Genomic DNA, 27311 nt, shown 5'->3' with positions numbered 1-27311 from the left:
GTCACGTGAAGCCACGCCATTTTAATTTTATACGACCGGCAAATTCTGGTGCTGATGTTGCATTAATTAAAAAAAATCACTTTCTTACATTTGCGAATTTATTTTCAAATCCAGTGTGGAATCTATACAATGGAAGTAAGTATTCAATTTTACAATTTAATAATTTATTAACATTCGTGGTTCCCAGTCCTACATTAATTTTTGGAATCCTGTTGTGATTTTATATAATTAATTACTTTATTGCTTTAATTAGTAATTGTGGGAACTAATAGTCTCAGATGCACCTTAAAAATCAATAAATACAGCTGCTGTCTATTTTGTATGGGTTCTATGATAAAACTATAGTTTTCAGTTGAAAAATATGCAGTTTAAATTAAATACCTAGTAAGTAAAACGTAGTTCATTGTTTAAATTTCGGGTCAATATATTTGATTTTACCTTAAATTATAAATTAAATTGTATACTTTTGGCCATCTACCCATAGATAATACTTTTTAAAGTTTGAACTTGAGCCTTGAACTTTAATTTGACCTCTTTTTTACGTCTTAGCATTAGGCTAATAGTTACTACTTTTTACCATATACTCCATTGTTGTATTTATGTACTTCTGTAGTAGATTTTCGGGATTTATTTTAATCAGATTCATCCTGTTCTTATCCAATATCCTACTTCAACATCTTCACCTAAGAAATTTAGTTAGATACTTCATAAATTTGGTTTGTTAGACATTCCGTAATTTTTCTATTGTTAGTCATCAAACATCTTTTCTTTCATTCAAAGATATTGTTCAATGCAATTCATTGACTGTTTAAATTTGTTATTGCCTAATTCAGAAATTATATTAGCCAAATTTTGATATTATGTAGAAGTTTTCTGCCACTTTTCCTTATAGGAGGAAACTGATTTACATTGTATTATGTAGACATTTGATAGTTTTATCGAAATGTAAATAAGTATGTATTTAGAAAATATTGCCTATAATATAGATAGATGGAAGAATTATTTTCTTTTGAGAATTCATTCACATTCATTTTCTGATACTAAATGATTGTTTTTAAACATTCTATATTTGTCAAGATAGCTTGGTTTTTACTGATTCTCCCATATTTTTTATAACATAACTGAAAGCCTATGGTGTTAATAATTTGCAATACTTGTCTTGATCTGTCTTTGTTTGAAGCTGTTATTTCTGTTTTAGACATAATGCTTTATCTTCTTTGCTATATGCTTTTCACATAACTTTAATAAAAGTGTAAAGATCTTACTAGAAAGGTGCACTATAAAAAGTGTGAATATCTCTATTAAAAGTTATTGTTTCTCTTTTCAAATTATAATCTAAATGTTGTTACCTTTGGCACATCTAGAGTGTGAAGACTTTTACAATTAGATGTATATGCATTATCATCCATTGAATATCCCATTTTTTTGTAAAATGACAATGCAAGGAATATTACGTACCTTGCACATGATAACATTTTTATCATAGAAATGTGAAATTTTATTAACGGCCACTTTGTGTTGGAGTGTGTGCTGTTGGTTTCTTTTGACTGTGGACTTAATCCATTAGTCGAACTAAAATTACTCTTATAATTATATCTCTTATACTTTTATTTATTATCTTTGTGTTGGAGTTTATCGTATTATAAATGATCCAAGAGTTTGCTAAAGCTGCCCCAAAAATTAACTCAAAAGCAACTTTTTTATACCACTTTAATGTCTTCCTAAGAGCAGAGTAAGCTGACATTTGATCGCTATAATCAACCCCTTTTTTTGGCCTTATTGTAATCAATAAGTGTAATTGTCAATAACACAAAGTAGTTTTAAAATGTCGACTTGTTTTCTATTTTTTCGACCAGTATCATAAAGAGCAGTGTTATGGTTCCCCTTGCTGGTTATCATTAAAACAGACCGCTTTTCTTGAAACTTAATAATTTTTATCACTTGTTTGTTGTACATACCTGTCACTTCATTAGATTTCATTTTGCTTGTAACAATTGTCTTAGGGAGACCTTTTCGGTTACTTATTAAAGTTCGACAATACAAAGTTCTACTCTCTAGCAGATCTTGAACTAATGGTACACTTTAGTAAAAGTTATCAGCATACAGTGTTCTTCCTGTGTCTAGTAAGCTATCCATGATTGCCATAACAACATTATGTGAATGTCCCTTACTTGAAATAGGATCTTTTTTGCCACAATATACTTTAATCTGTTAGAACACTTTATATAGTTTCACACAATACTTATGACGCTTATTTTTAATATATTGATGCATCCCTAAGCGTCCTCTCTAAGGAACCATACTTTCATCAATAACCACCTTTCTATCAGGTGTCAATATATCTTGAAATCTATTGTTTAAAATGTCTAACAAAGGTCTAATTATGTATAGTTTATCTGTGGTATTTTGCAAACCATCGTTATCATTGAAATGTAGATATTTTAAGATCAATAAAAATCTGTCTAATAGTCTCAGATGCACCTTAAAAATCAATAAATACAGCTGCTGTCCTTTTTTATGAGCCCTATAAATAAACTAGAGTTATCAGTGGAAAAATATTCCCTCTAAGTTAAATAGTAAGTAAAACACAATACATTGATCCATTGTTTAAATTTCGGGGTAATACATTTGATTTTTTTGTAAATTATAAAATTCTATAGCTTTAATTAGACCTCTTCTTGTACCTCTTACGCTAATATTTTCATACAATTATAATTAGTTTATCTACTTCTGTTTTGCATTTCTCAATTTAAGTGGGATTAATCCTGTTATTATCCCATATCCTAATTTAACATCTTCATCCAAGAAATTTTGATCTGAGTTAGATACCTCATGAATAGATTTTATTACTTTTTCTATTGTTAGTCATCAAACATCTTTTCTTTAATTCCTATATTGTGAAAATAGTTCAATGCAATTCATTACCTGTTTAAATTTGTTAGTTCCCAATTCTGTAGACTAGAAAATATAATAGTTTGTTTTTCTATAAGATTTGTGTTTGTCTGATTTTCATTTAATGTATCATATTAGTTAAGTAGCATCCCTTGTTGCTCCTTCATGAAGTTACTCCTTGGTAACACATCGTTCTTAGTTACACACTGAATGATTTTCTGTCTTTAGCTGACTCAACACTTTAAAATGTTAATATACCTACTAAAATTTCATTGTTGGACCAAATACTTTGTATTTCAAAAATTGTTTTATTGATATTATGTAGGCTAAATTAAATAATTTTTTAGGAAAATCAAACTTTATTTCCATTACATTTATTGTGTTTCCATTTGGTACACGAGATCTAGTATAAAACTCAAATATGTTTGGCTTCATTCATGACCATGTGCATCACATTTGGGCACAGTACTTTTTTAGAGAAATAACTTGAATAGCAAAAAAACATTTGTGACATAGATACAGATTAACTTCATTAGATGATATGCACATTGTAGATTTTAGCATCTGTTATGGCCTTTGCATGTCTGTATTTCATGGCAATGTTCCTGTAACATGATGAACATCTGTCATGTTTTGTTAGGTCTGTGAGACAATGGTCTAATTCTTTTTCTCCTGGTCTGTTGTCATTCATATCCAACTGAAGTAATGCCATTACCAGTTGTTCACTGAGTTATGTATATTTTCCTCTTAGTTACTTCTTTGAAAAGTAGATGGATGTTTACAACTGCTGTGTTTGTTAACAACTCAAAAATAATTTTTTGGTATCTCTTATTCCCTAGAAATAAAAAGATAATACTATATTTGGGTTTTGTACAAATATTAAAATGTTTCTGAATTGTAGGTGCATATGCTTCTTTCTGGTCTGACACATCAATACAGGATTTCTTTTTGTTATATTTTATTATAGTGGATGGTTTTTTAATAGTGCCTATTGAAGTATATACATCCTACATTTCTGGTAGATCTTTACTACTTAAAAAACAATACATCTCTTTTATCATTCCACTTATCTATGATTATGTTTGTACTGCTCTGTATTGCTTTCTCCACCGCTGGACATAGGTCTCCCTCAGCTCTTTCCATCTGTCTCTGTCTTGTGCAGCTTGCATTTCATGTTTTTTTAATATAACAGAAACCACATGTGATTCATGTGAAATTAAATTTCCTTTTGGAACATAGAGTTCAGATTAAATAAGAATTTACTGCATTTAGCAGCTGAGATAAAGTAATTTTTGTGTAAAAATTGCTTGTCACCAATGTTCTACCACTATTTAATAGTAGTGCCATAAGTTCCAACACCATATCTGTTGCAAAACTTGTATTCCCTGGTTGACTAATTTTTCCTCTATACAATTTTATTGCATAAGTATATCCACCAGCAGCACATAGTTTCAATAATTTTTCTCAACTTTTATGTTGTTTACTGGGGATATATGGGTGGAATACACCATATTTGAAATTTTGTACTCATTACTGTTATCAGTGTGCTTATTTTGTATAACTTGTCATATTTGTCATAGTTCTGATTGTCAGTAGCATGAAGAAAATGGTGAATAGATTCGTATCTGTTTCTGCTCATTCCCCATTGTGTACTAATGACATTTTTGAAGCAAATTAATCTCACAATCTAGACCCATCCAAATTGTCGGAGTCAAAGACAATTCCTTTCCATCAGCAGCCATATAGTGTGGTGTAATTTTTTCATTCTTTTTCTTAGCCTTCTGTCGTCGATGTTTAAACATAGGCCTCTCCCAACTCCTTCCATCAGTCTCTATCCTGAGCAACATATTTCCAATTTGTTCCGGCTATTCTTTTAATGTCATCAACCCATCTCATCTGTGGTCTTCTTGGTCGTATACTTTCGTAAGGTCTTCAATGTCATATTGTAGTATTCCAACGTTGGTCTTTTTGTCTAGCAGTCTGGCCCGCGAAGCTCCATTTAAGTTTGGCAATTTTTGTTGCTATGTCCTCGACTTTTGTTTTGGATCTTACACAGTCGTTCTTCTTTTTATCTGACAGTTGTATACCTAACATTGCTCTTTCCATTGTTCTTTCTGTTGTGGCTAGTTTATTCATGTTTGCCTTAGTTAGGGTCCAGGTTTGACATCTATATGTCATGATAGGAAGGATGCATTTGCTCCTCAAGTATTGGGGTATTTTGCGGTTCTTAAGTATCCAACTAAGTTTTCCAAATCCTGCCCATGCTAGTCTTGCTCTTCTAGTAATTTCCGCACTTTGGTTCTCTTTGTCAAGTCTCAGGATTTGGCCTAGGTAGATATATTCCTGGATTTGTTCTATCTCACTGCCATTTATAGTTATACATCTGGGGTCATCTGTGTTTGTCATTAGTTTTGTTTTTTTTTTATATTCATTTTTAGGCCGACGTATTGGGAACTGGCTGCTAGTTCCCCCATCATAATTTGCAGTTCCTCGAATGTGCTCGCTATAATCACTATGTCGTCAGTGAATCTGAGGTGGTTTAACTTGTTGCCATTAACGTTAATGCCATAGGTTGACCAATTTGTAGTTTTGAAGACGTCTTCTAGGGCTAGTTTGAAAAGCTTTGGCAATATTATGTCTCCTTGTCTCACTCCTCTCTTAATGGGGATGGGATTTGTATTTTCGTCTAGCTGTACTATCATAGTTGCATTTTCATGTATATTATGTATTAGTTGCCTATATCTCGTATCTATTATAAAATTATTAATAGCTTGTTCTATGGCCCACATCTCGATACTATCAAACGTCTTTTCGTAGTCGATGAAGGCAAGAAATACAGGTAGTTGGTATCCATTTGCCTTCTCTATCAATGTTCTCATTGTCACCATAAATTATTTTTTGTTTCAAGTATTTATTTGATTCCCTAATAAGTAAATCTATAACATAGTGATAAACAAATAAACAATAAAATTCATTTGGTGTAGTTCATGGTAAGATTATTCCATGTGAAATTGGTATATTACACAAAATATCAGCTGAACCAGAGTTAAAACTATTATTTGATTCTACACTACTGGACTCATTGTCTAACATAACCTTAACTTTGTTTTCAGTTCTTGTACAGGGAATTGGCTCTTGTATTTTACTGGACATTTTGATCATTTTAGACGTATATAAATTTACTAGAGGACCCGACAGACTTCGTTCTGTGAAATAGATTTGGAATATGGCAGTTTATTTCTTTAATTCCCCAGAACAGAACAGTCACCATGATGATAGGGCGGTGTGTGAGGGTCAGCTTGGGTGACCTAAGTATCTTCGCTTCCAGAACTTTGGCCACCCTTTTGGACCCACTAAAAACCTGGACTGGGATATCTGCCAGAGGGCTTCAAACTAAGAGGGGAACTTAAGGTTCAAACCTGATAGAAAAATAATCTAAAGGTGACAAATATTTATAAAGTGGGTGCTTCAATGACAAAACATAGAGATAATTATTTATTATTATTATTAACATAGGTTTAATAACCGATGTAATAAAGAATAATGAAATAAGATGTATATAAGAATTTTCAGTAATCGCTTTATTGTAAATCAAGTGAATCATAATTATTAATAAAAATCTGTTTCATTTTTATTGTAGTGCTTTATTATAATACAATGTTTTTTGTTTGATTACCTGGTGAATATACAAACAAATCTGATGGTTTTCCAATACAGGAACAGGCAGCATACAATTGACCATGTGAGAAACATGGGTTTTCTAGATTAATACCACAAACACCTAATGATTGCCCCTGAGACTTATTTATGGTCATAGCAAAAGCAAGCTGCACTCTAAACTGTAGTCGTTTAAATTCAAATGGTACATCAGTCGGAATCTTTGGGATGCGTGGTATCACAACATCTTCTCCTTTATACTTTCCTTTCAGTATAGTTGCTTCTATCGCGTTCAATAATTTTTTTATCGCTAACCGTGTGCAGTTGCAAAGATGCGGTTGGTATATTTCTCAACATTATAACTACCGATCCAACCTTTAATTGGATATTGTGAGGTGGCAATCCTGATAAATCCAGTGAGGTTAAAAATTTAGACGAATAGTTAACGACATCATCTTGGTTAGTAGCCGAATCAACTTATTTATATATCCTCAATTCGCCTGTAATTTGTTCTTGAATTTTGAAATTTAATTCATTTACATATGTTTTTAGCAGCCAATATAGCCCGTTCGCTCGACCAATCATGGTTTCTGTAATTTTGAGCAACATCTGGAAACCTCTTTTGAATAAGTTCATCTTTTGATCGAATTAACTGACAAAAACTTTGAGGAAAGTTAATGCAACCAGTCAAGGTGTCTATAGTCTATAAGAAATTTGCCATTACCAATGTCAATGAGTTGTTTAGAGAATGTCTCCAGATTGGTGATTTTGCAACTCGACACACCTATTCTTGCTTAAGTGTAATACCTTGACATGTTTTCCCTAATTGGAGGACTTTAAACATGCATTGAGTTCATCAGATGGCGTTGATCGTGGAATCACTGGCAATGTTTGACGATAATCTCCTGCTAATAAAATTGCACCACCAAATAAGTTATGATTGCTCCGTAGATCTTACCTGTTCCCGTGTTGGAAAACCATCAGATTTGTTTGTATATTCACCAGGTAATCAAACAAAAACCATTGTATATTATAATACTTGATTTACAATAAAGCGATTACTAAATTGTATATACATTTTATTTCATTATTCTTTATTACATCGGTTATTAACCCTATATTAATAATAATAATTATTATTAAAAGTAATTAAAAGAACTGAAGAAATAATTCTGAACACTCCAAGACACTCACAACATGATCCAGAAAACAACACAGCTCAACACTGCCTAGACTCATTAAAACAAAAACTCTCCGTTTATTCAGGTCGCCTAAGGAGATACAAAGTTAGTAACAACCGTAAATGCGACAATATACTTTTTGAGAATGCAGAGAAGGCTTTCTATAGAAAACTAAATTCCAACGTAGAAAATGTAAATAAATCCTACCCAAGCCAAGAAGAAATTCATGAGTTTTGGGGAAACCAACTTTTGACGCCAGCTACTCATAACAACAATGCTGGATGGATTGAACAAACGACGAACAACTGTCAACACTACAGTAATATTCCTTATGAACCTTTCACCACTGAAGAAGTCTCGAACATTATCAAAGAGCTTCATAACTGGAAATCTCCTGGACCAGACGGAGTTCAAAACTTCTGGCTAAAGAAGTTTTAAAGTGTTCATGAGCTTTTAACATCATTTATTAATAATATTATTTCTAATTCACAGAAAATACCATCATTTCTTACCCAGGGAACCACTTATCTAATACCGAAGGATCAAAGTAACACCCAAGATCCAGCAAAGTACCGCCCAATTACTTGTCTTCCAACTTTGTACAAATTGGTCACATCCTGTGTGGCCCGGCGTATCTACCAACATTGTGCTCTGAACAATATAGAGCCTCAACAGAAAGGATGCGCTAAGGGCTCCATGGGCTGCAAAGAACAACTTATTATCGACTCAGTCATTTCTAACCAGGCATACACCAAAAAAAGAAACCTTTTTACTGCCTTCATTGACTACAAGAAGGCTTTTGATTCAGTGCCGCATGAATGGCTTATAGATATATTGAAAATATATAAAGTCGATGATAATTTCGTGACCTTTTTGAAGCATATAATGGCAGAGTGGAATACTAAAATTCACCTTCAAATACCGGGTGAAATTAATATCGAAACTGAAGATATCCCTATTAACCGGGGGCTTTTCCAGGGGGACTCGTTGAGTGCACTTTGGTTTTGCCTAGCAATGAACCCACTATCTCAGCTGCTGAACTCTACTGACTCAGGTTTTAGCATCAAAAATAACAACACTGTTGTAGCGAAGCTTAATCATCTGTTGTATATGGATGATTTAAAATTAATGGCTTCCACTCGAAACCACCTAGATGAGATGCTAAAAACTGTAGAAAATTTCTCAAATGATATCAGTATGAATTTTGGACTAGACAAGTGCCGTATACTATATATAGTCAGAGGAAAGGTTCAGCCCGGAGGTTTCGATATGCAAGATGGCCAAAACATCGAGGCAATGGGTGAAAATGATATGTACAAATATCTCGGAGTAAAACAAGCGCGGAAAATTGACCATAAACAAATGAAAACTGAACTAACTTCGGAGTTCGTGCGAAGAGTAAGACAACTAAATCGGTCATATCTTAATAGTAAAAATTTGTTTAAGGCATTAAATACATACGCCTGTTCCGCGCTGAGTTACTCATTTGGTATCATAAAGTGGTCAAAAACGGATATAGAGGCTCTTCAGCGGAAAGTAAGAACACTTCTCACAAAGGAGCAAAAACATCATCCACGCAGTGCAGTAGAGAGAACAACATTACCGCGGTATCAAGGGGGAAGAGGACTTATGGATATAGGTGAGCAATTGGATAAACAAATTGCTAATTTAAGAATTTATTTTCAGGTACAGGCTGAGACATCTACTTTACATCGAGCAATTTGCGCAGTAGATGATACGACGCCGCTTAAACTGAGGGAACAAGAAATGCGCATAAACCACCTGACTAAGCAAGACAAAATGCGCACCTGGAGGAGTAAACCTCTGCATGGGCGACATCTTAATGAGATCAGCCAAGAATATGTCGACAATACAGCGTCGAACTATTGGTTGACATCAGGAAAGATGTTTCCCGAGACTGAGGGTTTCCTACTTGCCATTCAGGATCAGGTTATTCCAACTAAAAATTACCTGAAATATATTGTTAAAGATCCTCAAGTCCAAAATGACAAATGCCGATATGGATGCCAAGCCCAAGAAACCATCCAACATCTTACCGGTGGCTGCCAGGCATTTGTCGGTACTGATTATAAAGAACGTCATGACTCAGTAGGAAAGATTATCCACCAAGAACTAGCTGCCAAACTGGGACTTCTCCAAACCGACCATCTTCCTTATTATCAATACGTCCCTGATAGAATGCTTGAAAATGACAACTACAAGCTATACTGGGATCGCACTGTGCTTACAGACCAACCAGTGGCCCATAATAGACCCGATCTCATACTAGTTAATAAAATTAGTAGGCAAACAACACTTATTGATGTGGCGATACCCAACACCAATAATTTACGTGTTAAATACAACGAAAAGATCGCCAAGTACAGAGATCTAGAAATACAAATCAGGAGACAATGGAGAATGGAAAGTACCCAGACGATACCTATTATTCTTTCTACCACTGGAGTCATCCCAAAGAGCCTCCTAGAAAACATAAAAAAGCTGGGTCTAAATGAACATCTATATAAGATTATGCAGAAAGCTGTGTTACTTTCGACATCCAGATGCGTACGAAAATTTTTGGGAGATACACCGACATACCAAGTCACCTAGGACTCGATAACATGGAAAGAGTCCCACCAGAGCTCAATCCTTTTGATACCGTAGGTATCTGGGATGAGTGAATTTTCCCCTTAGAGAGAGTGTGAGCCGTGTGGCTAAATCTGGATAATACATAATTAATTATGTCTATGTTTTGTCATTGAAGCACCCACTTTATAAATATTTGTCATCTTTAGATTCCCACTATCCCTTTAGATTATTTTTCAATCAGATTTGAACCTTAAGTTCCCCTCTGAGTTTGAAGTCCTCTGGCAGACATCCCAGTCGGGGTTTTTAGTGGGTCCAAAAGGGTGGCCAAAATTCGTGGAAGCGAAGATACTTAGGTCACCCGAGCTGACCCTCACACACCGCCCTATCATCATGGTGACGGTTCTGTTTAGGAGAATTAAAGAAATAAACTGGCACATTCCTAATCTATTTGACAGAACGAAGTCTGTCGGGTCCGCTAGTAATTTAATATAAACTTTATTGAATAGCAATAAAGTTCAAATTGACTCTACATTTAGTTAGAAAATATTTGTATGGGATAAAGATTTATGGAAACGTTTTAGTTTTATTTATTTATTTAACTGTGTTAATGGTTTCTGGGAAATGTCAATGTTTTACCCATTTGCGGAGTGTAAAAATAAAGTTGTTTTTTCGTCTTATTTTGCAACTCCCTGTGGAATTTATTAAAAGGAACACACCTACATTGTTTGGACAACAGTGAGTGCTTTTAATTTAATATAAACTTTATTGAATAGCAATAAAGTTCAAATTGACCCTACATTTAGTTAGAAAATATTTGTATGGGAAAAAGAAAACGGCTGTTTTTTTCCGGGGTTTTCCCGGAAATTAGTCGAATTTTTCTTGCCGTAAAAACCATCCTTAGACTTCAAGGAACATTTTCAAAAAAGAATTGTTAGATTGATTCATGCATTGTTGAGTTATGCGCTTACCAACACATTTTGCGATTCATTTTTATATTATAAATTTATTTATTTAATACACTGGATAAGCCCAACAGTTTAAATTATAATATGCATTATCACAGTTAGGATTCAAAACTTGAAATTACTTTTATTATAAAATCAATATTAAAAAGTTTAAAAAAATGAGACTAAAAATCTTACATACTAAAAAAAACAAACAAAATATAACAAGAACAAAATTGAACAATGCCAATATACATATCACAAAACAAGAGGTCTTTTTAACTGAGTTAAAGTTATATTGAAAATATCAAAATAGTGAATATTTAATAGCCCCATGCATCTATCCAACGGGTTGTGAATACCATAGGTGTTCTGTGGAAAGGAATATTAAAAACTATGTGGTACCGTAGAGCTTGATGGGGAACATTAAAGTTAATCTGGCTTAACGGGTTTGGACAATCAATAAATCCATGTATGATCTTATATATGAATCTAGATATCACGATGGTTCTTGAGTGAGGCTAAAGATAATTGTTGTTCGATTTTCAATAGTACTGTGGTAAGCACAATATGTGATGCTCAATCAATAGTTTATTTATAGTGAAATATTTCTTCTAATCGTATCACTTAAAAGTATATTTACGACATCCCTTATGATATTGGCTGTACAGGTTATGTATAAGAAAGGAAACTCGATCTCCATATTACCTCCTGAATACAAACGTATTTATAATGTGTGCTGTTATTTTAGACTACTATTAAAAAGAAAGTCTACAATGATTTCTAGATTATTTATTGATTAAAAAAATGTATATAAATTCCAAATTTTTCATCACAAAAAAAACTAAAAATATTTCTATGACTAAAAAATAAAAAGCAAAAATTCCAATTATTTTTCGTGAGTTCCATTGAAACATGGTAGGCAAAATGGTTTCTCGCAAATCCTACATTCCATAGATACTTGTTTTGCTTCTTTCAGAGCTCTTTTACGATTATGTTCTAGATTTTATTTTTTTATAACAACCATTAAACTGTCTACATTGAATTTTACCATTTTCTTTGCGTGCAATGTTTGTTAGTTCATGAACTTTTCGAATGGGCTTTTCTATTTTCTGCTTTGTATCGATTCCAAGTAAAGATTCCGCAACATTTGGAAAATGTTGCTAGTGGCATTGTTTTATTACTATAAAATTTTTTATGTGAGACCCAACTATTAACAACTGCAATACTAATACATTCAAAAAGGACTTTCCTGAACGAAGATGTAGGTGTTTGTCCTTACACCTTTGTCCTGATGGCTTTGTTTCACGCACCAGTAATAGGTCGCTGGTTTTTTCCCTTGGGGAAAAAGGTTTTTCCGTAGGGAAATAGGTTCACTTTATATATATATTTCTTTGAAGGACCACCCAGAAAACTGGGAAAAATGAAGATTCGAAAAGAACGTTTGAACAAATATATTTAAACAAATACAATGTATTTTAAACGCCGATAACTTGCATATGATACACACTTGTCGGTGATACAATATTGACACGAACTTATTAATATACCGACTGGTTTAAAACACTAATATGCCGCTAGGGCGAGTAGAGCCTGACGCTCCTTCAGTGCTGGAATTTGAACTGATACTGATGTCCACTCTCGCCCCTCAATCACAAACATTCCGAAATCTCCCCCCTGACCCCTCGACGTATTAAAAGATATGTTTATTTTTCAAATACCTTTAACTTTCAAATCATTGATGAAAACTACCTGAATAAGGGTATTTGTCTCAACTTGCGGAATTTTGGAATGCGTCAGAGGGTAATTTGGAAAATACTAATCCTTTCATTGTTACGATTCTATGAAGGTTTTAGAAACTTGTGTAGAAAGTTATTTAAATGCAAGATAACGGCGCTTTACAGATTATTAGTTAGTACAAAGAAATTTTATATATCTAAACTAATATACAGTATGATACAAAAATAAACTAAATAATATGATACAAAAATAGACTAAAAATATTAAGTATTGTTGTTACGCAACATAGTCCCCCCGTTGATGTGACCTACATCTAAATGAGTATGGGGTAAAGGACATACTTTAACAACAGATCTTATAAATGTTCCGTCTTTAGTTCTTAGTTTTACAGTTCTAACCCTGCCGTCTTTACCTGGCAGTGTTTCGATTACTCTTGCCAGTGGCCATTTTAGAGGAGGAGCGTTATCATCGATTAGGAGTACAAGATCATCGACTTTAATGTTTTCTTGGGGCAGAAACCATTTGGGCTTATTTTGGAGGCGATTTAAATAATCCCTAGACCAACATTTCCAGAAATGCTGCTGAATTTTGCTGCATTTCTGCCACAGTGATAAACTATTTTCGGATTTTGTCGAGATATCTTTTTCTGGATAGGAAGTCATGCTGCTTCCAATGAGAAAATGAGCGGGGGTTAGAAAAGAAAAATCATTTGGACTGTCTGACAATGGACAGAGGGGTCGTGAATTTAAAACAGCTTCTATTTGAGCCAAAATAGTGGTTAATTCCTCAAATGTAAAAATATTATTGCCCATCATCCTTACTAAATGATACTTGCAGCTCTTTATAGCTGCTTCCCAAATTCCACCCTGATGTGGAGATCGAGGTGCAATGAACTTCCACTCAATTAATGTTGAGGCTGCGAATTCTTTTATGGTAGGTAGAACATCCGTTCCCATAAAAAAGTCATAAAGCTCTTTTAACTGATTACGAGCTCCAAGAAAGTTGGACGCATTGTCCGAATAAATGGTTTTAGGAATACCTCTGCGTGAAATGAATCTTTTTAACGTTAGTAGGAATGCTTCGGTGCTAAGACTGGATACTAGCTCTATATGGACTGCCTTAGTGACGAGGCATACGAATACTGCTATATAAGCCTTACAAATGGGAGCACGTCGCAGTTTTGAAGATTTTATTTGAAATGGGCCCCCGTAGTCGATGCCGACATTTGTGAATGGTCGAGAGACCTGAAACCGTTCTTTGGGTAGATCGGCCATTATTTGATGAGCTGGTCTTGCGTTAAATCTGTAACAGTTCTTACATTTGTAGATGATCCTCTTGATTTCTCTCAGTCCATCAAGAGGCCAATAAGTGAGTCTAATATTTGACAATGTATTTTGAGGGCCTGTGTGCAATAGGCGAATGTGTTCTCTTTCAAGTAACGATCTAACTACCTGGCATTTTGTAGGAAGAAGAAGTGGAAATTTTTGATTATACGAAACATTTGCATTGCGAAGTCGTCCACCAACTCTTATTAAATCAGATGCGTCTATAAATGGATTCAATTTTAAGATAGCCTTATTTTTTATTGTTTTTTGATGCTTTAAGTCTTTAAATTCTGATTGAAAGAATGTTAGTTGAATGATTTTAACTATTCTCTGCTCGGCTTCTATTAATTCGGAAGCCGAAAGTACACCATTTCTTTTGTTTTCTTTATTTTTAAGATTGTAAATATACCTATTGCAATATGCAATTACTCTTTGTAACCGAGTGAAAGATGAGAATTTACAAAAAGTTGTATATAGAGTAGGTTTCGAATTATTTACAGCGTGTAAAGTGGCTTTTATTTCAGGGATATCTGTTATATCAATATTTGGAACAAATTCATTAAATTTAGTGGTTGCGTTCATTAGAAAATGGGGCCCATGCCACCATAATGTATTGTCTACCAGCAGGGCCGGTGTGGTACCGCGAGACAGAATATCTGCTGGGTTATCTTTAGAACTTACGTGATTCCATAAATAAGTTCGCGTTAACTCCTGTATTTGAGTTATACGGTTTGCTACGAAGATTGACCAACGAGAAGGGTGAGAATTTATCCATGCAAGTACAATTTGGGAGTCTGTCCAGAGCCTAACCGAAGCTATGGAAGAAACCTTTGGTAAAATAATAAGAAAGATATTTGAAATCAGGGTAGAAAGCAAAACAGCCCCTAATAATTCAAGTCTGGGTAGGGAAATGGTTTTTAGCGGAGCTACACGACTCTTTGAAGTAATTAAGTTGCATGAAACGATTCCATTTTCATGTAAAACCCGTAAATAAATACAAGCGCCATATGCCTTCATACTTGCATCGCAGAAACCATGAATTTCAATTCGAGAAATATTGAGCGGATTGAGCAGAGGTCTAGAGATTGTGAGTTTTGCAAGATCAGGAATGTGAGCTAGAAAATTCAACCATTCTGATGAAATTTCTCCTGTGAGTTTGTCATCCCAATTTAAGTTACATATCCAAATTTTTTGCATTAACAACTTGGCAGATACAGTAATCGGATTTATTAGACCAAGAGGATCAAAAATAGAAGAGATAATTGATAGAACTTCTCTTTTTGTGTATTTTGGTTCACTAGAAATGTCAGGAAGAGAGATAGAGAACATGTCAGACTGAGAATTCCAACATATTCCAAGAACTTTATTTGACGAATTGTCGGGTTTTATTACATAATTAGATTTTTGAGATTCAGAGGAAATAGAGTCGAGAAACTCGGAAGAATTAGAACTCCATTTATGGAGTGGTATCCCAGCGGAATTTAGACTCGTAGAAAGTTGCTTATAAGTCTTGTACAAAGTCTCGATATCATTTGCACCATGTAAAATATCATCTACATAACAAGAATTTTCTAGAGCATCAGCAGCTAATGGGTATTTTTCTTTATTTCGAACTGCCAACTCTTTAAGACACCTAGTACTTAAAAAACTAGCTGAGTTTGTGCCGTAGGTCACGGTCTGAAGTTCTAGACATTTTAATTCTTCTTGCGGGGAATTGCGCCACAGAATGTTTAGTAGAAATGTCTGTTTTGGGTTAATTCTTATTTGCCTAAACATCTTTTCGATGTCGGCGATAAGAGTATATTTGTAAAGTCTAAAGCGAATTAGAATTTCAAACAAATCAGGTTGTACAGTATAACCTTTGAGCATAATATCGTTGAGAGACACATTTGAGGTTGATTTCATTGATCCATCAAATACAACCCTGAGTCGAGTAGTTAAGCTATCATGCTTGAAAACACAATGATGTGGGAGAAAAAACTTATGTTCGGACGATTCATTAAGCTTAGAAAGGGGAACGTATTTACAATGCCCTAAAGAAACATATTCTGATATGAATTCTGTGTACAGATGCCGTAACTCGTCTGATTTGTTAAGCCTTTTTTCAAGATTGAAAAAACGTCTTTTTGCCAAATGAAATGATTCACCTAATTTTTGATATTCAAAAGAGGTAGGTCTACTTGAAATCTGCCACTAAGAAGAATTGTTAGTGAAGATTTGAATATGTCCTCAGCTCGCTGTTCTGAGGGAGTTAATGTTTTTACATGAATAGAAGTGAGTGGTTTAGTCTCTTCTATTTCCCAAAAATTCTTTAAAAGAGAATCAAGATCAGCAGTTTGTACGTGTAACGAAATATTTGAATAATGTGAGTGAGCATTGTTCTTTGAAGGAGTCGCGTTTGATCCTAACATTGTATAACGAGAGTATGGGATATTTCCACCTACAATATAACCCAAATGAGTGTTTTGAAGAATAGGAAGGTTGGGGCCTAATTTTATTAAGCCGTAAGTAACTAGGTCAAAATAAATATCAGCTCCTAAAAGCATGTCTACGTCCGACGGGGTACAGAAATGTGGGTCTGCAAGTTTTATATTTTTTGGTATTTTTAATAAATTTAAATCCAGCGCGACTTGTGGATGCTGGCACGTAATGCTTTCGAGGACAGCACAGGACAGATTAAAGTTTTTACCAGGATATGTGTTTGAATAGATTTTAAGGTCTACCATCTTGTTTGAAACAGAAGAAGTTTGAGCTATACCTGATATTTGAAGATTTCTAGTATAGGGTGAATAACAAATTCTTTTGGCTAACCTGTCTGTTATGAACGAAACTTGGCTACCGGAGTCTGTTAAACAACGAACAGAGATGGGATTGTTTTCAACATCGTAAACAGTTACCAAAGCAGTTGCGAGTAAAATTTGCAGATTGTTCGAATATACAGAGTGGGACGAAATATTGCTCGGCCCTGGAAGATTTTGCGTATCTGGTGAACCTTGCGGAATTGCATTTGGAACAGAGTTGTTCTGCGAATTTGCATGAATATTCTCCGAAGTGAATTGAGACGAATGCTGATTTGGACGTTGATGACGTGAATTCCGAACAAATTGATTTTGGGCGGGTTGACTTTCATAATTCGATCTATACGAACTTTGCCGTGAAATATTTTCCGACGGGTGCGAAATGTGAAGCAAAGAGTGATGTCTCTTATTGCAGGTTTTGCAATTCGAAGATGAGGAACAAGAATTAGACATATGACCACTAGCAAGGCAATTGAGACAAAAACCTTTGTTTTTTACTTTTTGCATACGCTCTTGAGCGGACAAATTTAAAAATTGTTGGCAAGAGTATACTTTATGTGAGTTAGAATTGCATACGAAACATTTAAAAGATGTATCTCTATTATTTATAGAAATATGAAGAGACGGTTTTGATTTATAAACTGTTTTCTCTTCAAAGATCAAATTTTCCAATATCTTACTTTTCTTTTCAATAAAATTCAAAAACTCATCTATTGTAGGAATTTCGTTGAAATCTCTTTCGGATTCAAAGGATCGTTTCATATTAAAATCTAATTTTTGTGTGAATATATGAATTAAAATTAAATCTGCAAGATTGTCGGAGATATTTAAATTATTTAGCGCACTTAAATTCTTTTTTATGTGAGTTAAGAATTCTCGCAAGTTTTGAGCAGTATTTTTTGTTAATGAAGGAACGTTCAAAAGTTGTTTTAAATAAGTGTTAATTATTAAACATTTGTTTTCACATCTATTCTTAAGTGTATCGAGCGCAACGGAAAAATTTGAGCCTACAACTTCCAAATTTTCAATTAGTTGTAGAGGCTCGTTCTTGAGAATTGATTTTAAATAAATTAGTTTTTCAATATCTGAAAGATTTAAATCATCTACGATAAGTTTGGTAAACATCTCGATAAAACTAGGCCAATTTGCTATATTTCCATCGAAATGTGGAATTTTTATTTCCGGTAGGCGGATATGATGGTTATTTGAATGATTTTGTTGAGCTGAGGTGCTCACAACAGAATTTACTGAAATTGTATCAATTTTATTCTTTAGAGCTGATCCTAACGTTAAAAATCTGTCTTCTACGTCTGCCATGTCAACAGAAAATTCATCATCTATTGTCTCTAATTCATTTTGAACCTCGAGATATTTGTCAAAAACTTTTGATAGATAGTCTTTTCTAAAAATTAATTCATTTTTTGAAATATTACTTTTTTCATTTTCTTTAAACCAATTCTCCAATCTAGTTATCGATGCTTTACTTCGACCTCTTGCCTTAACAAGATCATCTTTTACTTTAACAATATCATCAACCGTTTTATCCACGATTAGCTGATTGAATTAGATTAAGATTTAGTGAGCGAGAAATATGTGAAAGAATTTGATCTTTAAATTGAAAAAACAGAAGAATAGTAATAAACACAGAGATATAGCGAAAATATGAGAATTCACTAAAAATCGAAAATATAAGTAAAAGGATATAATAATTATAAAAATAATAACGAAATAACGAAAATGTTCAATAAATGTTCAAAAAGAGTTTATAGTATGCACTTCACAAATGATATTAAAATTAAAAAACTTACAGTTTGTTGAGTGTGATGCTAGGCGTTAAATCAGCTACCAGGATGAAGGAGTCTGGAGGCGTCCTACTGGAAGATGCTGCAGATGCTGCGTTGATGTCTAACTTGAAGATGAGACATGCGAAGATCTCTGATTCGAAGTTGAAATGTGAAGAAGTCCGGTTCGAAGGAACATGAGCGAAGATGTAGGTGTTTGTCCTTACACCTTTGTCCTGATGGCTTTGTTTCACGCACCAGTAATAGGTCGCTGGTTTTTTTCCTTGGGGAACAAGGTTTTTCCTTAGGGAAATAGGTTCACTTTATATATATATTTCTTTGAAGGACCACCCAGAAAACTGGGAAAAATGAAGATTCGAAAAGAACGTTTGAACAAATATATTTAAACAAATACAATGTATTTTAAACGCCGATAACTTGCATATGATACACACTTGTCGCTGATACAATATTGACACGAACTTATTAATATACCGACTGGTTTAAAATACTAATATGCCGCTAGGGCGAGTAGAGCCTGACGCTCCTTCAGTGCTGGAATTTGAACTGATACTGATGTCCACTCTCGCCCCTCAATCACAAACATTCCGAAATCTCCCCCCTGACCCCTCGACGTATTAAAAGATATGTTTATTTTTCAAATACCTTTAACTTTCAAATCATTGATAAAAACTACCTGAATAAGGGTATTTGTCTCAACTTGCGGAATTTTGGAATGCGTCAGAGGGTAATTTGGAAAATACTAATCCTTTCATTGTTACGATTCTATGAAGGTTTTAGAAACTTGTGTAGAAAGTTATTTAAATGCAAGATAACGGCGCTTTACAGATTATTAGTTAGTACAAAGAAATTTTATATATCTAAACTAATATACAGTATGATACAAAAATAAACTAAATAATATGATACAAAAATAGACTAAAAATATTAAGTATTGTTGTTACGCAACATTTCCTATACCACTTGACACTTTTACGAGCAGGACTGTAGTAAGAAATCATTTGATCTGAAAAGTCTATACCACCTTTAATCCTATTATAGTCCAAAACTGAAGTAGGTTTTCTAATTATTTCACCTTTGCGATTTCTTCTCTCAGTTTCCTTCATGTCAGATCCATGGAACGTTGAAACCATGTAAATTGTTTTCTTATCTTGATACTTGAATAGTCGAATTCCGTTAGTATTGATTGCACCTATAATTTGTCCTTTGTCTTGTTTCTCTGTTTTGACTTCATTCGGAATACCACTTCGATTAACCCTCACTGTTCCACAGTATTTTGTGTTTCTATTTTTCAAAAAAGTGGCAAATGAAATACTGCTGTACCAGTTGTCTGCTACAAGAGTGCGACCTTTGTCAAGTAATGGTTCAGATAAAGAAACAACAACAGATCCGGGGTGGTCTAATCCAGCTAATGTTGTAGACGTATCCTGGCGCAGTATATGGAGAAATTCCATATATATCCTGACATCTCTTATAGCTCTAATTATTTTATTCCGTGTTTATGAGACTTAACGGGATTATATTGTCGAAATAGTAGTCTTCCTCGGTGAAAAATCATGTTTCATCGACACATTTCTTCCCTGGGGTTATAGATCTCTTGAATTTTTAAAATAATCAACTTGATCAAAGCATCTATTTTGTATAATCTATTTTTAGGTTGAGCTGTTAAATTATCACAAACGTGCCAGTTTTTCAGTATCAAAGAGAATCTGTTGTAGCTCATTCCATTTTGGTGAAACATTGGATGGTAAAATAGACTGTCTCGTCGCCAATAATCTTCTATGTTCGGGTATTGGATAAGTCTAGTTACAAGCAATTGTTTCATCTCGCATAATGTTACATCGACCCATTTCTTCATTTTAGAGGACCTTCTTAGTGTATGTGTTGCCATGTATTGCAGCACATAACGATTTGTTTCAGTAACTCTATGCCTGTGAGTGTAAGTTCCGTTAGTTAAACAAGATGAAGCGGCATTTGAAATTCCACCATAGCCTGTAGAAGTTTTTGTCTGTTGACTAAGTCGTATGCGGCTTTGTAATCCACGAATATGTGGTGGGTGTCGACTCTGAACTCAAGCGTTTTCTCAAGAATCTACCTGACTGAAGATTTGATCCGTTGTTGATTTATTGGGTCGGAAACCGCTCTGGTAGTTCCCAACTATTTGTTCAGCATAGGTGATCATTCTTCTGTACAATACGTTGGTCAATACTTTATATGTCACGTTAAGTAGAGTGATGCCCCTATAATTATCACACACCATCATATCTCCCTTTTTGTGAAGAGGGTGCATTACACTTAATTTCCAGTCCGCGGGCGTTTCCTTCCCTTTCCAGATTTTGGTTACTAATTTATGCATGTGTTTAAAAAGGGTGTCAGCACCATTCTTAAAGAGTTCGGCAGGAAGATTGTCCAAACCGGGAGCTTTGTTATTTTTCAGTTTTGAAATGGCTTCTCTAATTTCTTCTTCGGTGGGGGCGGATCTTGAGCGTTTTCATCCATTTCAGGCAAAGTAATTTCTATTTGGTCTTCTTCACCACTATCGCCAAGCAGTTCTTCAAAATGATTCGCCCACCTGTTTAGTATCTGTTCTTTGTCACTAATAATGGAACCATCTCTGTCTTTACATGCTGTTTTTCTGGGTTTGAATTCTTTTCTGCAGCTGTTTATCTTCTGGTAGAATTTTCGCGAGTCTTTTCTATTGTGGTGGTTAACAATCTCGTTTAGAGCGTTTTCGTATGGTTCTTTGTTTTTCCTTCTAAACGTCCTTTTTTCTTCTCGTCTAAGATTTTCAAAGTCTTCCAGGTTTGATCTCGTTCCGCGCTGCTGAAGTCTCTTATATGCTTCATTTTTCTGTTGGTTAATGGATCTACATTCTTCGTCAAACCAATCTTCGTTGATTTTAGCCTGGTTAGGTTTTAAAAAGCCTTTAGCCGCTGTATGGATAGCTTCCTTGCATTTGGTCCAGTGTTCTTCTATACTTATATTTTCGTCAATGCTTGTCAGCTCTTCACTTAAAATTTCTCTGTTTATAGCCAACAGGAAAATTTGTGTTATTAATGTTTATAGTTGGCCATTTGGAGCAGTTCAGAGTTTTCTGTGTAAATTACGTAATATATTGGAGCTATGCAGTAAGTCATATCATATTTATATTTTTGGGGATCTAAACATTGATTATCTTGTCAAGTCTAATAATAAGCATTCTTTTAACAAGTTTTTAGTAAGTTATAATCTGAGAGTCACGTCTGAGGTTAGTACAAGAGTTTTCGTAGATAAAGTGGGTAAAATATCTACAAAATCGGACTACATATTGACAAATATCGAATCACACCTTTATAAATCAAATGTTTTCGAGGGGCACTTCAGTGACCATAAAGTATTTTCACTTAGCGTAAATTTGCAAGCCAATAAAGTATCGAAAAAAAGATAAAAAACCCATCAGTTACAGGGATATGTCAGATGAAAATATGTTTATGTTTAAAGCAGATATTTCTTCTACAGTTTTTGATGAAGTTTATCATATATAGAATATGCCACAAATTCATTTGTTAGCATTTTAGATTACAATCTCAATTTATATTGTCCAATAAAAACATGGTATAAAGCACACAAAACAAATAAGGCTACATGGGTAACAAATGAGGTAAGACACGCTAGTGAAAAACTAAAAAATCTACACTGGATAGCAAAAAATATAGGGAGTCTCGAGTCTCAAGATACCTATAAACAGGCAAAAAAAAAAGAATATAATTCTCTATTAATAAATACTAAAAAAAACTTATACCAAAAACAATTTGGAATTTAGTAGACAGTGAAACCGGTAGGCGAAAGAACAGGTCTGATAGTTTTCTACATTATGATAATAAAATTATTACCAAGTCTTGATATACTCCTAATTCGTTTGCCTCATATTTTGCAACAATTACAGAATACAATATTCAAACTCATTTTGGCACATCGTTGCCTTCTTGTACTACCTCAAAAATGTGTAACAAAACATTTTTCTTTTTACCCGTAACTCCAATTGAAATAAAAAATACAATCGATCAACTAAAAAATTAAGCCTAGTTCTGGCATTGATAACAGATCTGTAAAAATAATAAAACTGATAACGTGATCATTTCCAACCATATTTAAAATGGCAAAAGTTATTCCAATCTTCAAAAATAATGACCCTCATGCTATTTCACGTTATAGACCAGTATCTGTCCTTAGCATAATTTCCAAAGTAATAGAGAAGGTTGTATACAACATAATGTTAAATTTTATAGAAGAATACAATTTAATAACTCCAAACCAACACGGCTTTAGATAAAAAAAATTCAACACTCACGGTTGAATGCAGCTTGTTTGAGCGTATTTATGATGAATTAGATAGTAGAAACCACGTGGCAGGACTATTTTTTGATCTATCACGAGCTTTTGACTGCTTAGACATAGCATTTATTCGCAATAAATTATATAACATTGGTTCTAGAGGGATATTTCTAGAATGGGTAATAAATTTCTTAAGTGACAGGAAGAGTGTTGTTAAAATGAAAGAATCAAGCTCAGAACCATACACGACAAATAAAGGAGTACCACAGGGATCCGTGCTGGGACCATTATTATTCCTAATTTTTATTAACGACCTACCAGATCACATAAGGGCACTTATAATATCAATGTTTGCTGATTAATAGTCTCTGCACATACAGTTGAGGAATTAAAAATGACAATGAAGACTGTTGTTGACTGCTTTATACGCTGGTGTAATACCAACAGACTAATATTAAACATTGACAAGATGGAAATTATTTATTTTCATTCATACAACTCATCTACCGATGACTATATCTTAACCATCCATGATAGAAACAATATGTTATCTTCCACCCACTCGTACAAAGTTTTTGGGTGTGTTCATTGATTGTAATCTCAAGTCGGAGCAAGTGAATTCAGTGAACATGAAATTGAATAAAGCTTTTTATGCTATATCTAGAATTAAAAACACACTACCCATCTTGGCATTAATGAATGTTTCTTACAGCCTTGCTTACACCCACATGTGCTATAATGTAATTTTGTGGGGGAACTCAGTAGATAGTAACAGTGTTCATTACCCAAAATAAATTATGCATAAAATTGTTAATTTGGATTATCAACAATCTTGTAAACCAATTGTTATTAAACATCAAATTTTAACTTTGTACTGCCTATATATCTACAAATGTTTACTTTATGTAAAAGAGGAAATCAATACATTTCCAGTAAATTCAGACAATCACTATTACAATAAAAGAAGTGCTGAATCTTAACAAGTTACACAGAACATCAAAATTTGAAAATTGCTTCAGATATATGGGACTGACCTTATACAATCATTTGCCAAAAACTGAAAGAAATACCACTTTTCTCTAAATTAAAAAAAAATGTTAAAGATTTACTCTTCAGAAAAGCATATTATTCTATAAATGAATATCTTGAGGACAAACTGCAATAGCTTCATATTTTACTTGTAAAAATGTTATTTTATATATTTTATGTTTTGTCAATTTTTTTTACACTGTGAATATTGTATTATACACACACATTAATGTTTTTTTATACTGAATTCTGTAGTGACGTATCCTATACATTTATTTTGAATGTCTTGAAAGGGTCAATAAAGTATGACTATGACTATCAGATACAAGCGCTTTTAATAATTAAAATTATTTAAAATCAATTTTAGGGTATTACTTTAACCCATTAATGGCCAAACATTGAAATAAGATTATTTGCAATTTAAGTTTATATACTTTATAAATAAAGGCATAAGAACAATATTTCACTTAAAATTATAAAAAATAATAATTGCAATATGTATACAAAAAAATAATGTTTCGTTAACGAAACTTTGGCATAATATATGTAGTAAATTAAAAGTTATACGTTTTATAGTGTGTAAATGAAATTTCTTGGTTTTATCAATTAAAGACTAAAGATATTACTACAATAATTAATTATATAAGATAAAATTATTACTGGGCAGTATGGTAGTATGGCAGTAGCGTCATTATGGCATCTCATTTTTTGTGGAAAGCATTAAAACAGTTAGTGTGTAAGTGAACCTTGCATTTTCAGCACATATAAACAGAGTTAGTTTTGCACAGTCTGCACCGCCGTCTACGTCCTTCCTCTTCGCGAACGATATTATGACCAGTCTGGCCATATTGAAAATCAGAAGGTAAACTTCCTTTAGAAGGACGACCCCATGCAGATGTGGATGGCGTTGGCTCTGAGTCTGATTCGGAGTCACCTTCTTCAGCAGCTGTTTTTACTGTAAATATTTTTTCGTTGCATTCGCAATGTTGTATATTCTCCATGAATTTACAACTGTGTAATCCACAAGGTTCATAAACAAGGGCCACCACCACATTTTACTTCTTACTTCGATCCTGTAATTTGATACCGAATTATCTAGGAGATCAACACCTCCCATATGTCGGTTATAATCGTTAATCATACTGGGCTGAGGTATTGAATCTTCCTTTCGGAGTTTCCAATTATATCTTTTAAGTGTAACAATTGGATGAACCATTCCATTGTTGCTGGCTATAGTCACAATTGTGTTTGTGTGTGTGAACTCACCACTGTTCTTCTTTCCAAGCATTTTGCTACTGTTTAGAGGACATTCTGGTAACTTATTCTCTCTCACGGTGCTAGTAAAGAAAATTGGTTTTTCACCTAGAATGTAGAATAGTCCATAACTCGAAAAGAATTTAAAAAATTTAAAATTTTAAATTCTAAAAAGAAGTTGTTGAAGAAAACTCTATGTTCTGAATGGTTTTGCATTACATGTAGCAGATGCAAAACTTCTTGCGTCCCTAATGTGTATTGAGATTTCTGCCTTTCTGGATTTGCGCCACCATAAGGAATGAATTGGTATAGATATCCCTCTGAGCTACAAAAGCACCAGACCTTGAAGTCAAAGGTCGAAATAAGGAACCATTTGATCATCTATAGACATATTATGAGCAAATAGTCCAAAATGCAAATAACGTTCGTTCATCGGCAAAAATAATGGACATATCTTGGCAAATTTATCATTTTTGTCTAAGTCATTATTATCGGAGACATGAAGATTTCTTGTTATGTTTCGTAAGGTATTTCGACTCATCACTCTCTTACCAGCTCCACGCCTTTATCTGGGTCTTTTGACCAATACATATCACACGCCGGAAGTGTGTAACCGGTAAGGATTAAAATACCAAAAAACTTCTGCAGTTGAGCTGGAGAAAGCTTGAAATCATGTCTGTCGTTGTTCTGGGCATACGTCAGGCTAAATTCGAGTGTCTTCTGGAATACAATATCGTCAACAAATAAAGAGAACATTTCAATTGGTGTTTTCCCAGCAAGTGTCAGCTTTATTTTTTCCTTTTTATTAAATTAATTTTCTTTTGGAGAAGAGAAGTAGTTTTCTGGCAATTTAGACCAGCCAGGTGTATATTGCGTTTTCGTTGGGAACTTACTTTTCTTTTCTTCCCCCTACTTGTAGATGGTTCTAATATGGATTCTGTGGGCGTCTTAGCCTCATCTAGATACCTTGTGTGGATCTCGAATGTTCCAGCGATATCAGTCAAAGCTCCTTCCTCTATAAGATGATTATCATCTAAATCCTCTTAATGTGTTAACACATCTACTAAAGGAGGTATATAAACTGCATTTATCTCATCCGCTTCTTCTAAATTAGAGTCATCCTCCAGTATAGCTTGCAGTTCTTTCACTGAAAGAGGTCTCTTCATTTCATATTCAGACAGTATAAAAATAGAAGATCCTTTCAGAATACGTATATCTAAATGTATTATCACGTGACTAGCTGCTGTATTTCTTTGTTTGTATAAAAAGCAACCATGATATTTTGCACATCACACATACTTTGCATCTGAGATTAGATTTTAACCATGAATAAAGGCATTAAAATGGCCATTTATGCATTTTGAGGCTTGAACCATCATGCAGCAGGAAATTTTTTATTGGATCACATTCTCTATTTTTTTTGTAGAATAACAAAGTATTGTTTTTTGTTTATATATTTCATATAACATGCCAAATATTATTTCTAATTATTGTAATCTTTGTTTCAGAATATCAATGGAAGTCTTGTGACTGGACGTTTATGAACAGTTCTGTTTCTTTTCAGTTTTAAAATGTTGTACTGTAAACAAGTTATGAAAGAAGTGTTTTTTAATCAAGGCTGAATTGATGGACAACAATTTATGACAATGTAGTTATAATTGAATCAAGGAGAAAGTAGCAACAAAAATACAAACATTTATCAGAAGATTCTTATCTATTGGAACTATATGAATTCATTTATAAACAAATGTTATATGGATTAAATAATAATTTTCTCGTTTAA

The 27311-nt window shown here is 33.7% G+C and overlaps 1 long non-coding RNA gene across 1 annotated transcript; it reads left to right on the top strand.

The window, feature by feature from the left end:
- On the top strand, positions 1-27311 carry LOC140449493 (uncharacterized). Its single transcript, XR_011951807.1, has 2 exons — positions 1-135; positions 27037-27311. It is a non-coding gene; the product is annotated as an uncharacterized lncRNA (long non-coding RNA).

The sequence above is a fragment of the Diabrotica undecimpunctata genome, chromosome 9, assembly GCF_040954645.1.
Source record: "Diabrotica undecimpunctata isolate CICGRU chromosome 9, icDiaUnde3, whole genome shotgun sequence".
Classification (NCBI taxonomy): domain Eukaryota; kingdom Metazoa; phylum Arthropoda; class Insecta; order Coleoptera; family Chrysomelidae; genus Diabrotica; species Diabrotica undecimpunctata.
Note: the sequence above shows the minus strand (reverse complement) of the source record. Positions and strands in the feature narration are given on the sequence as shown.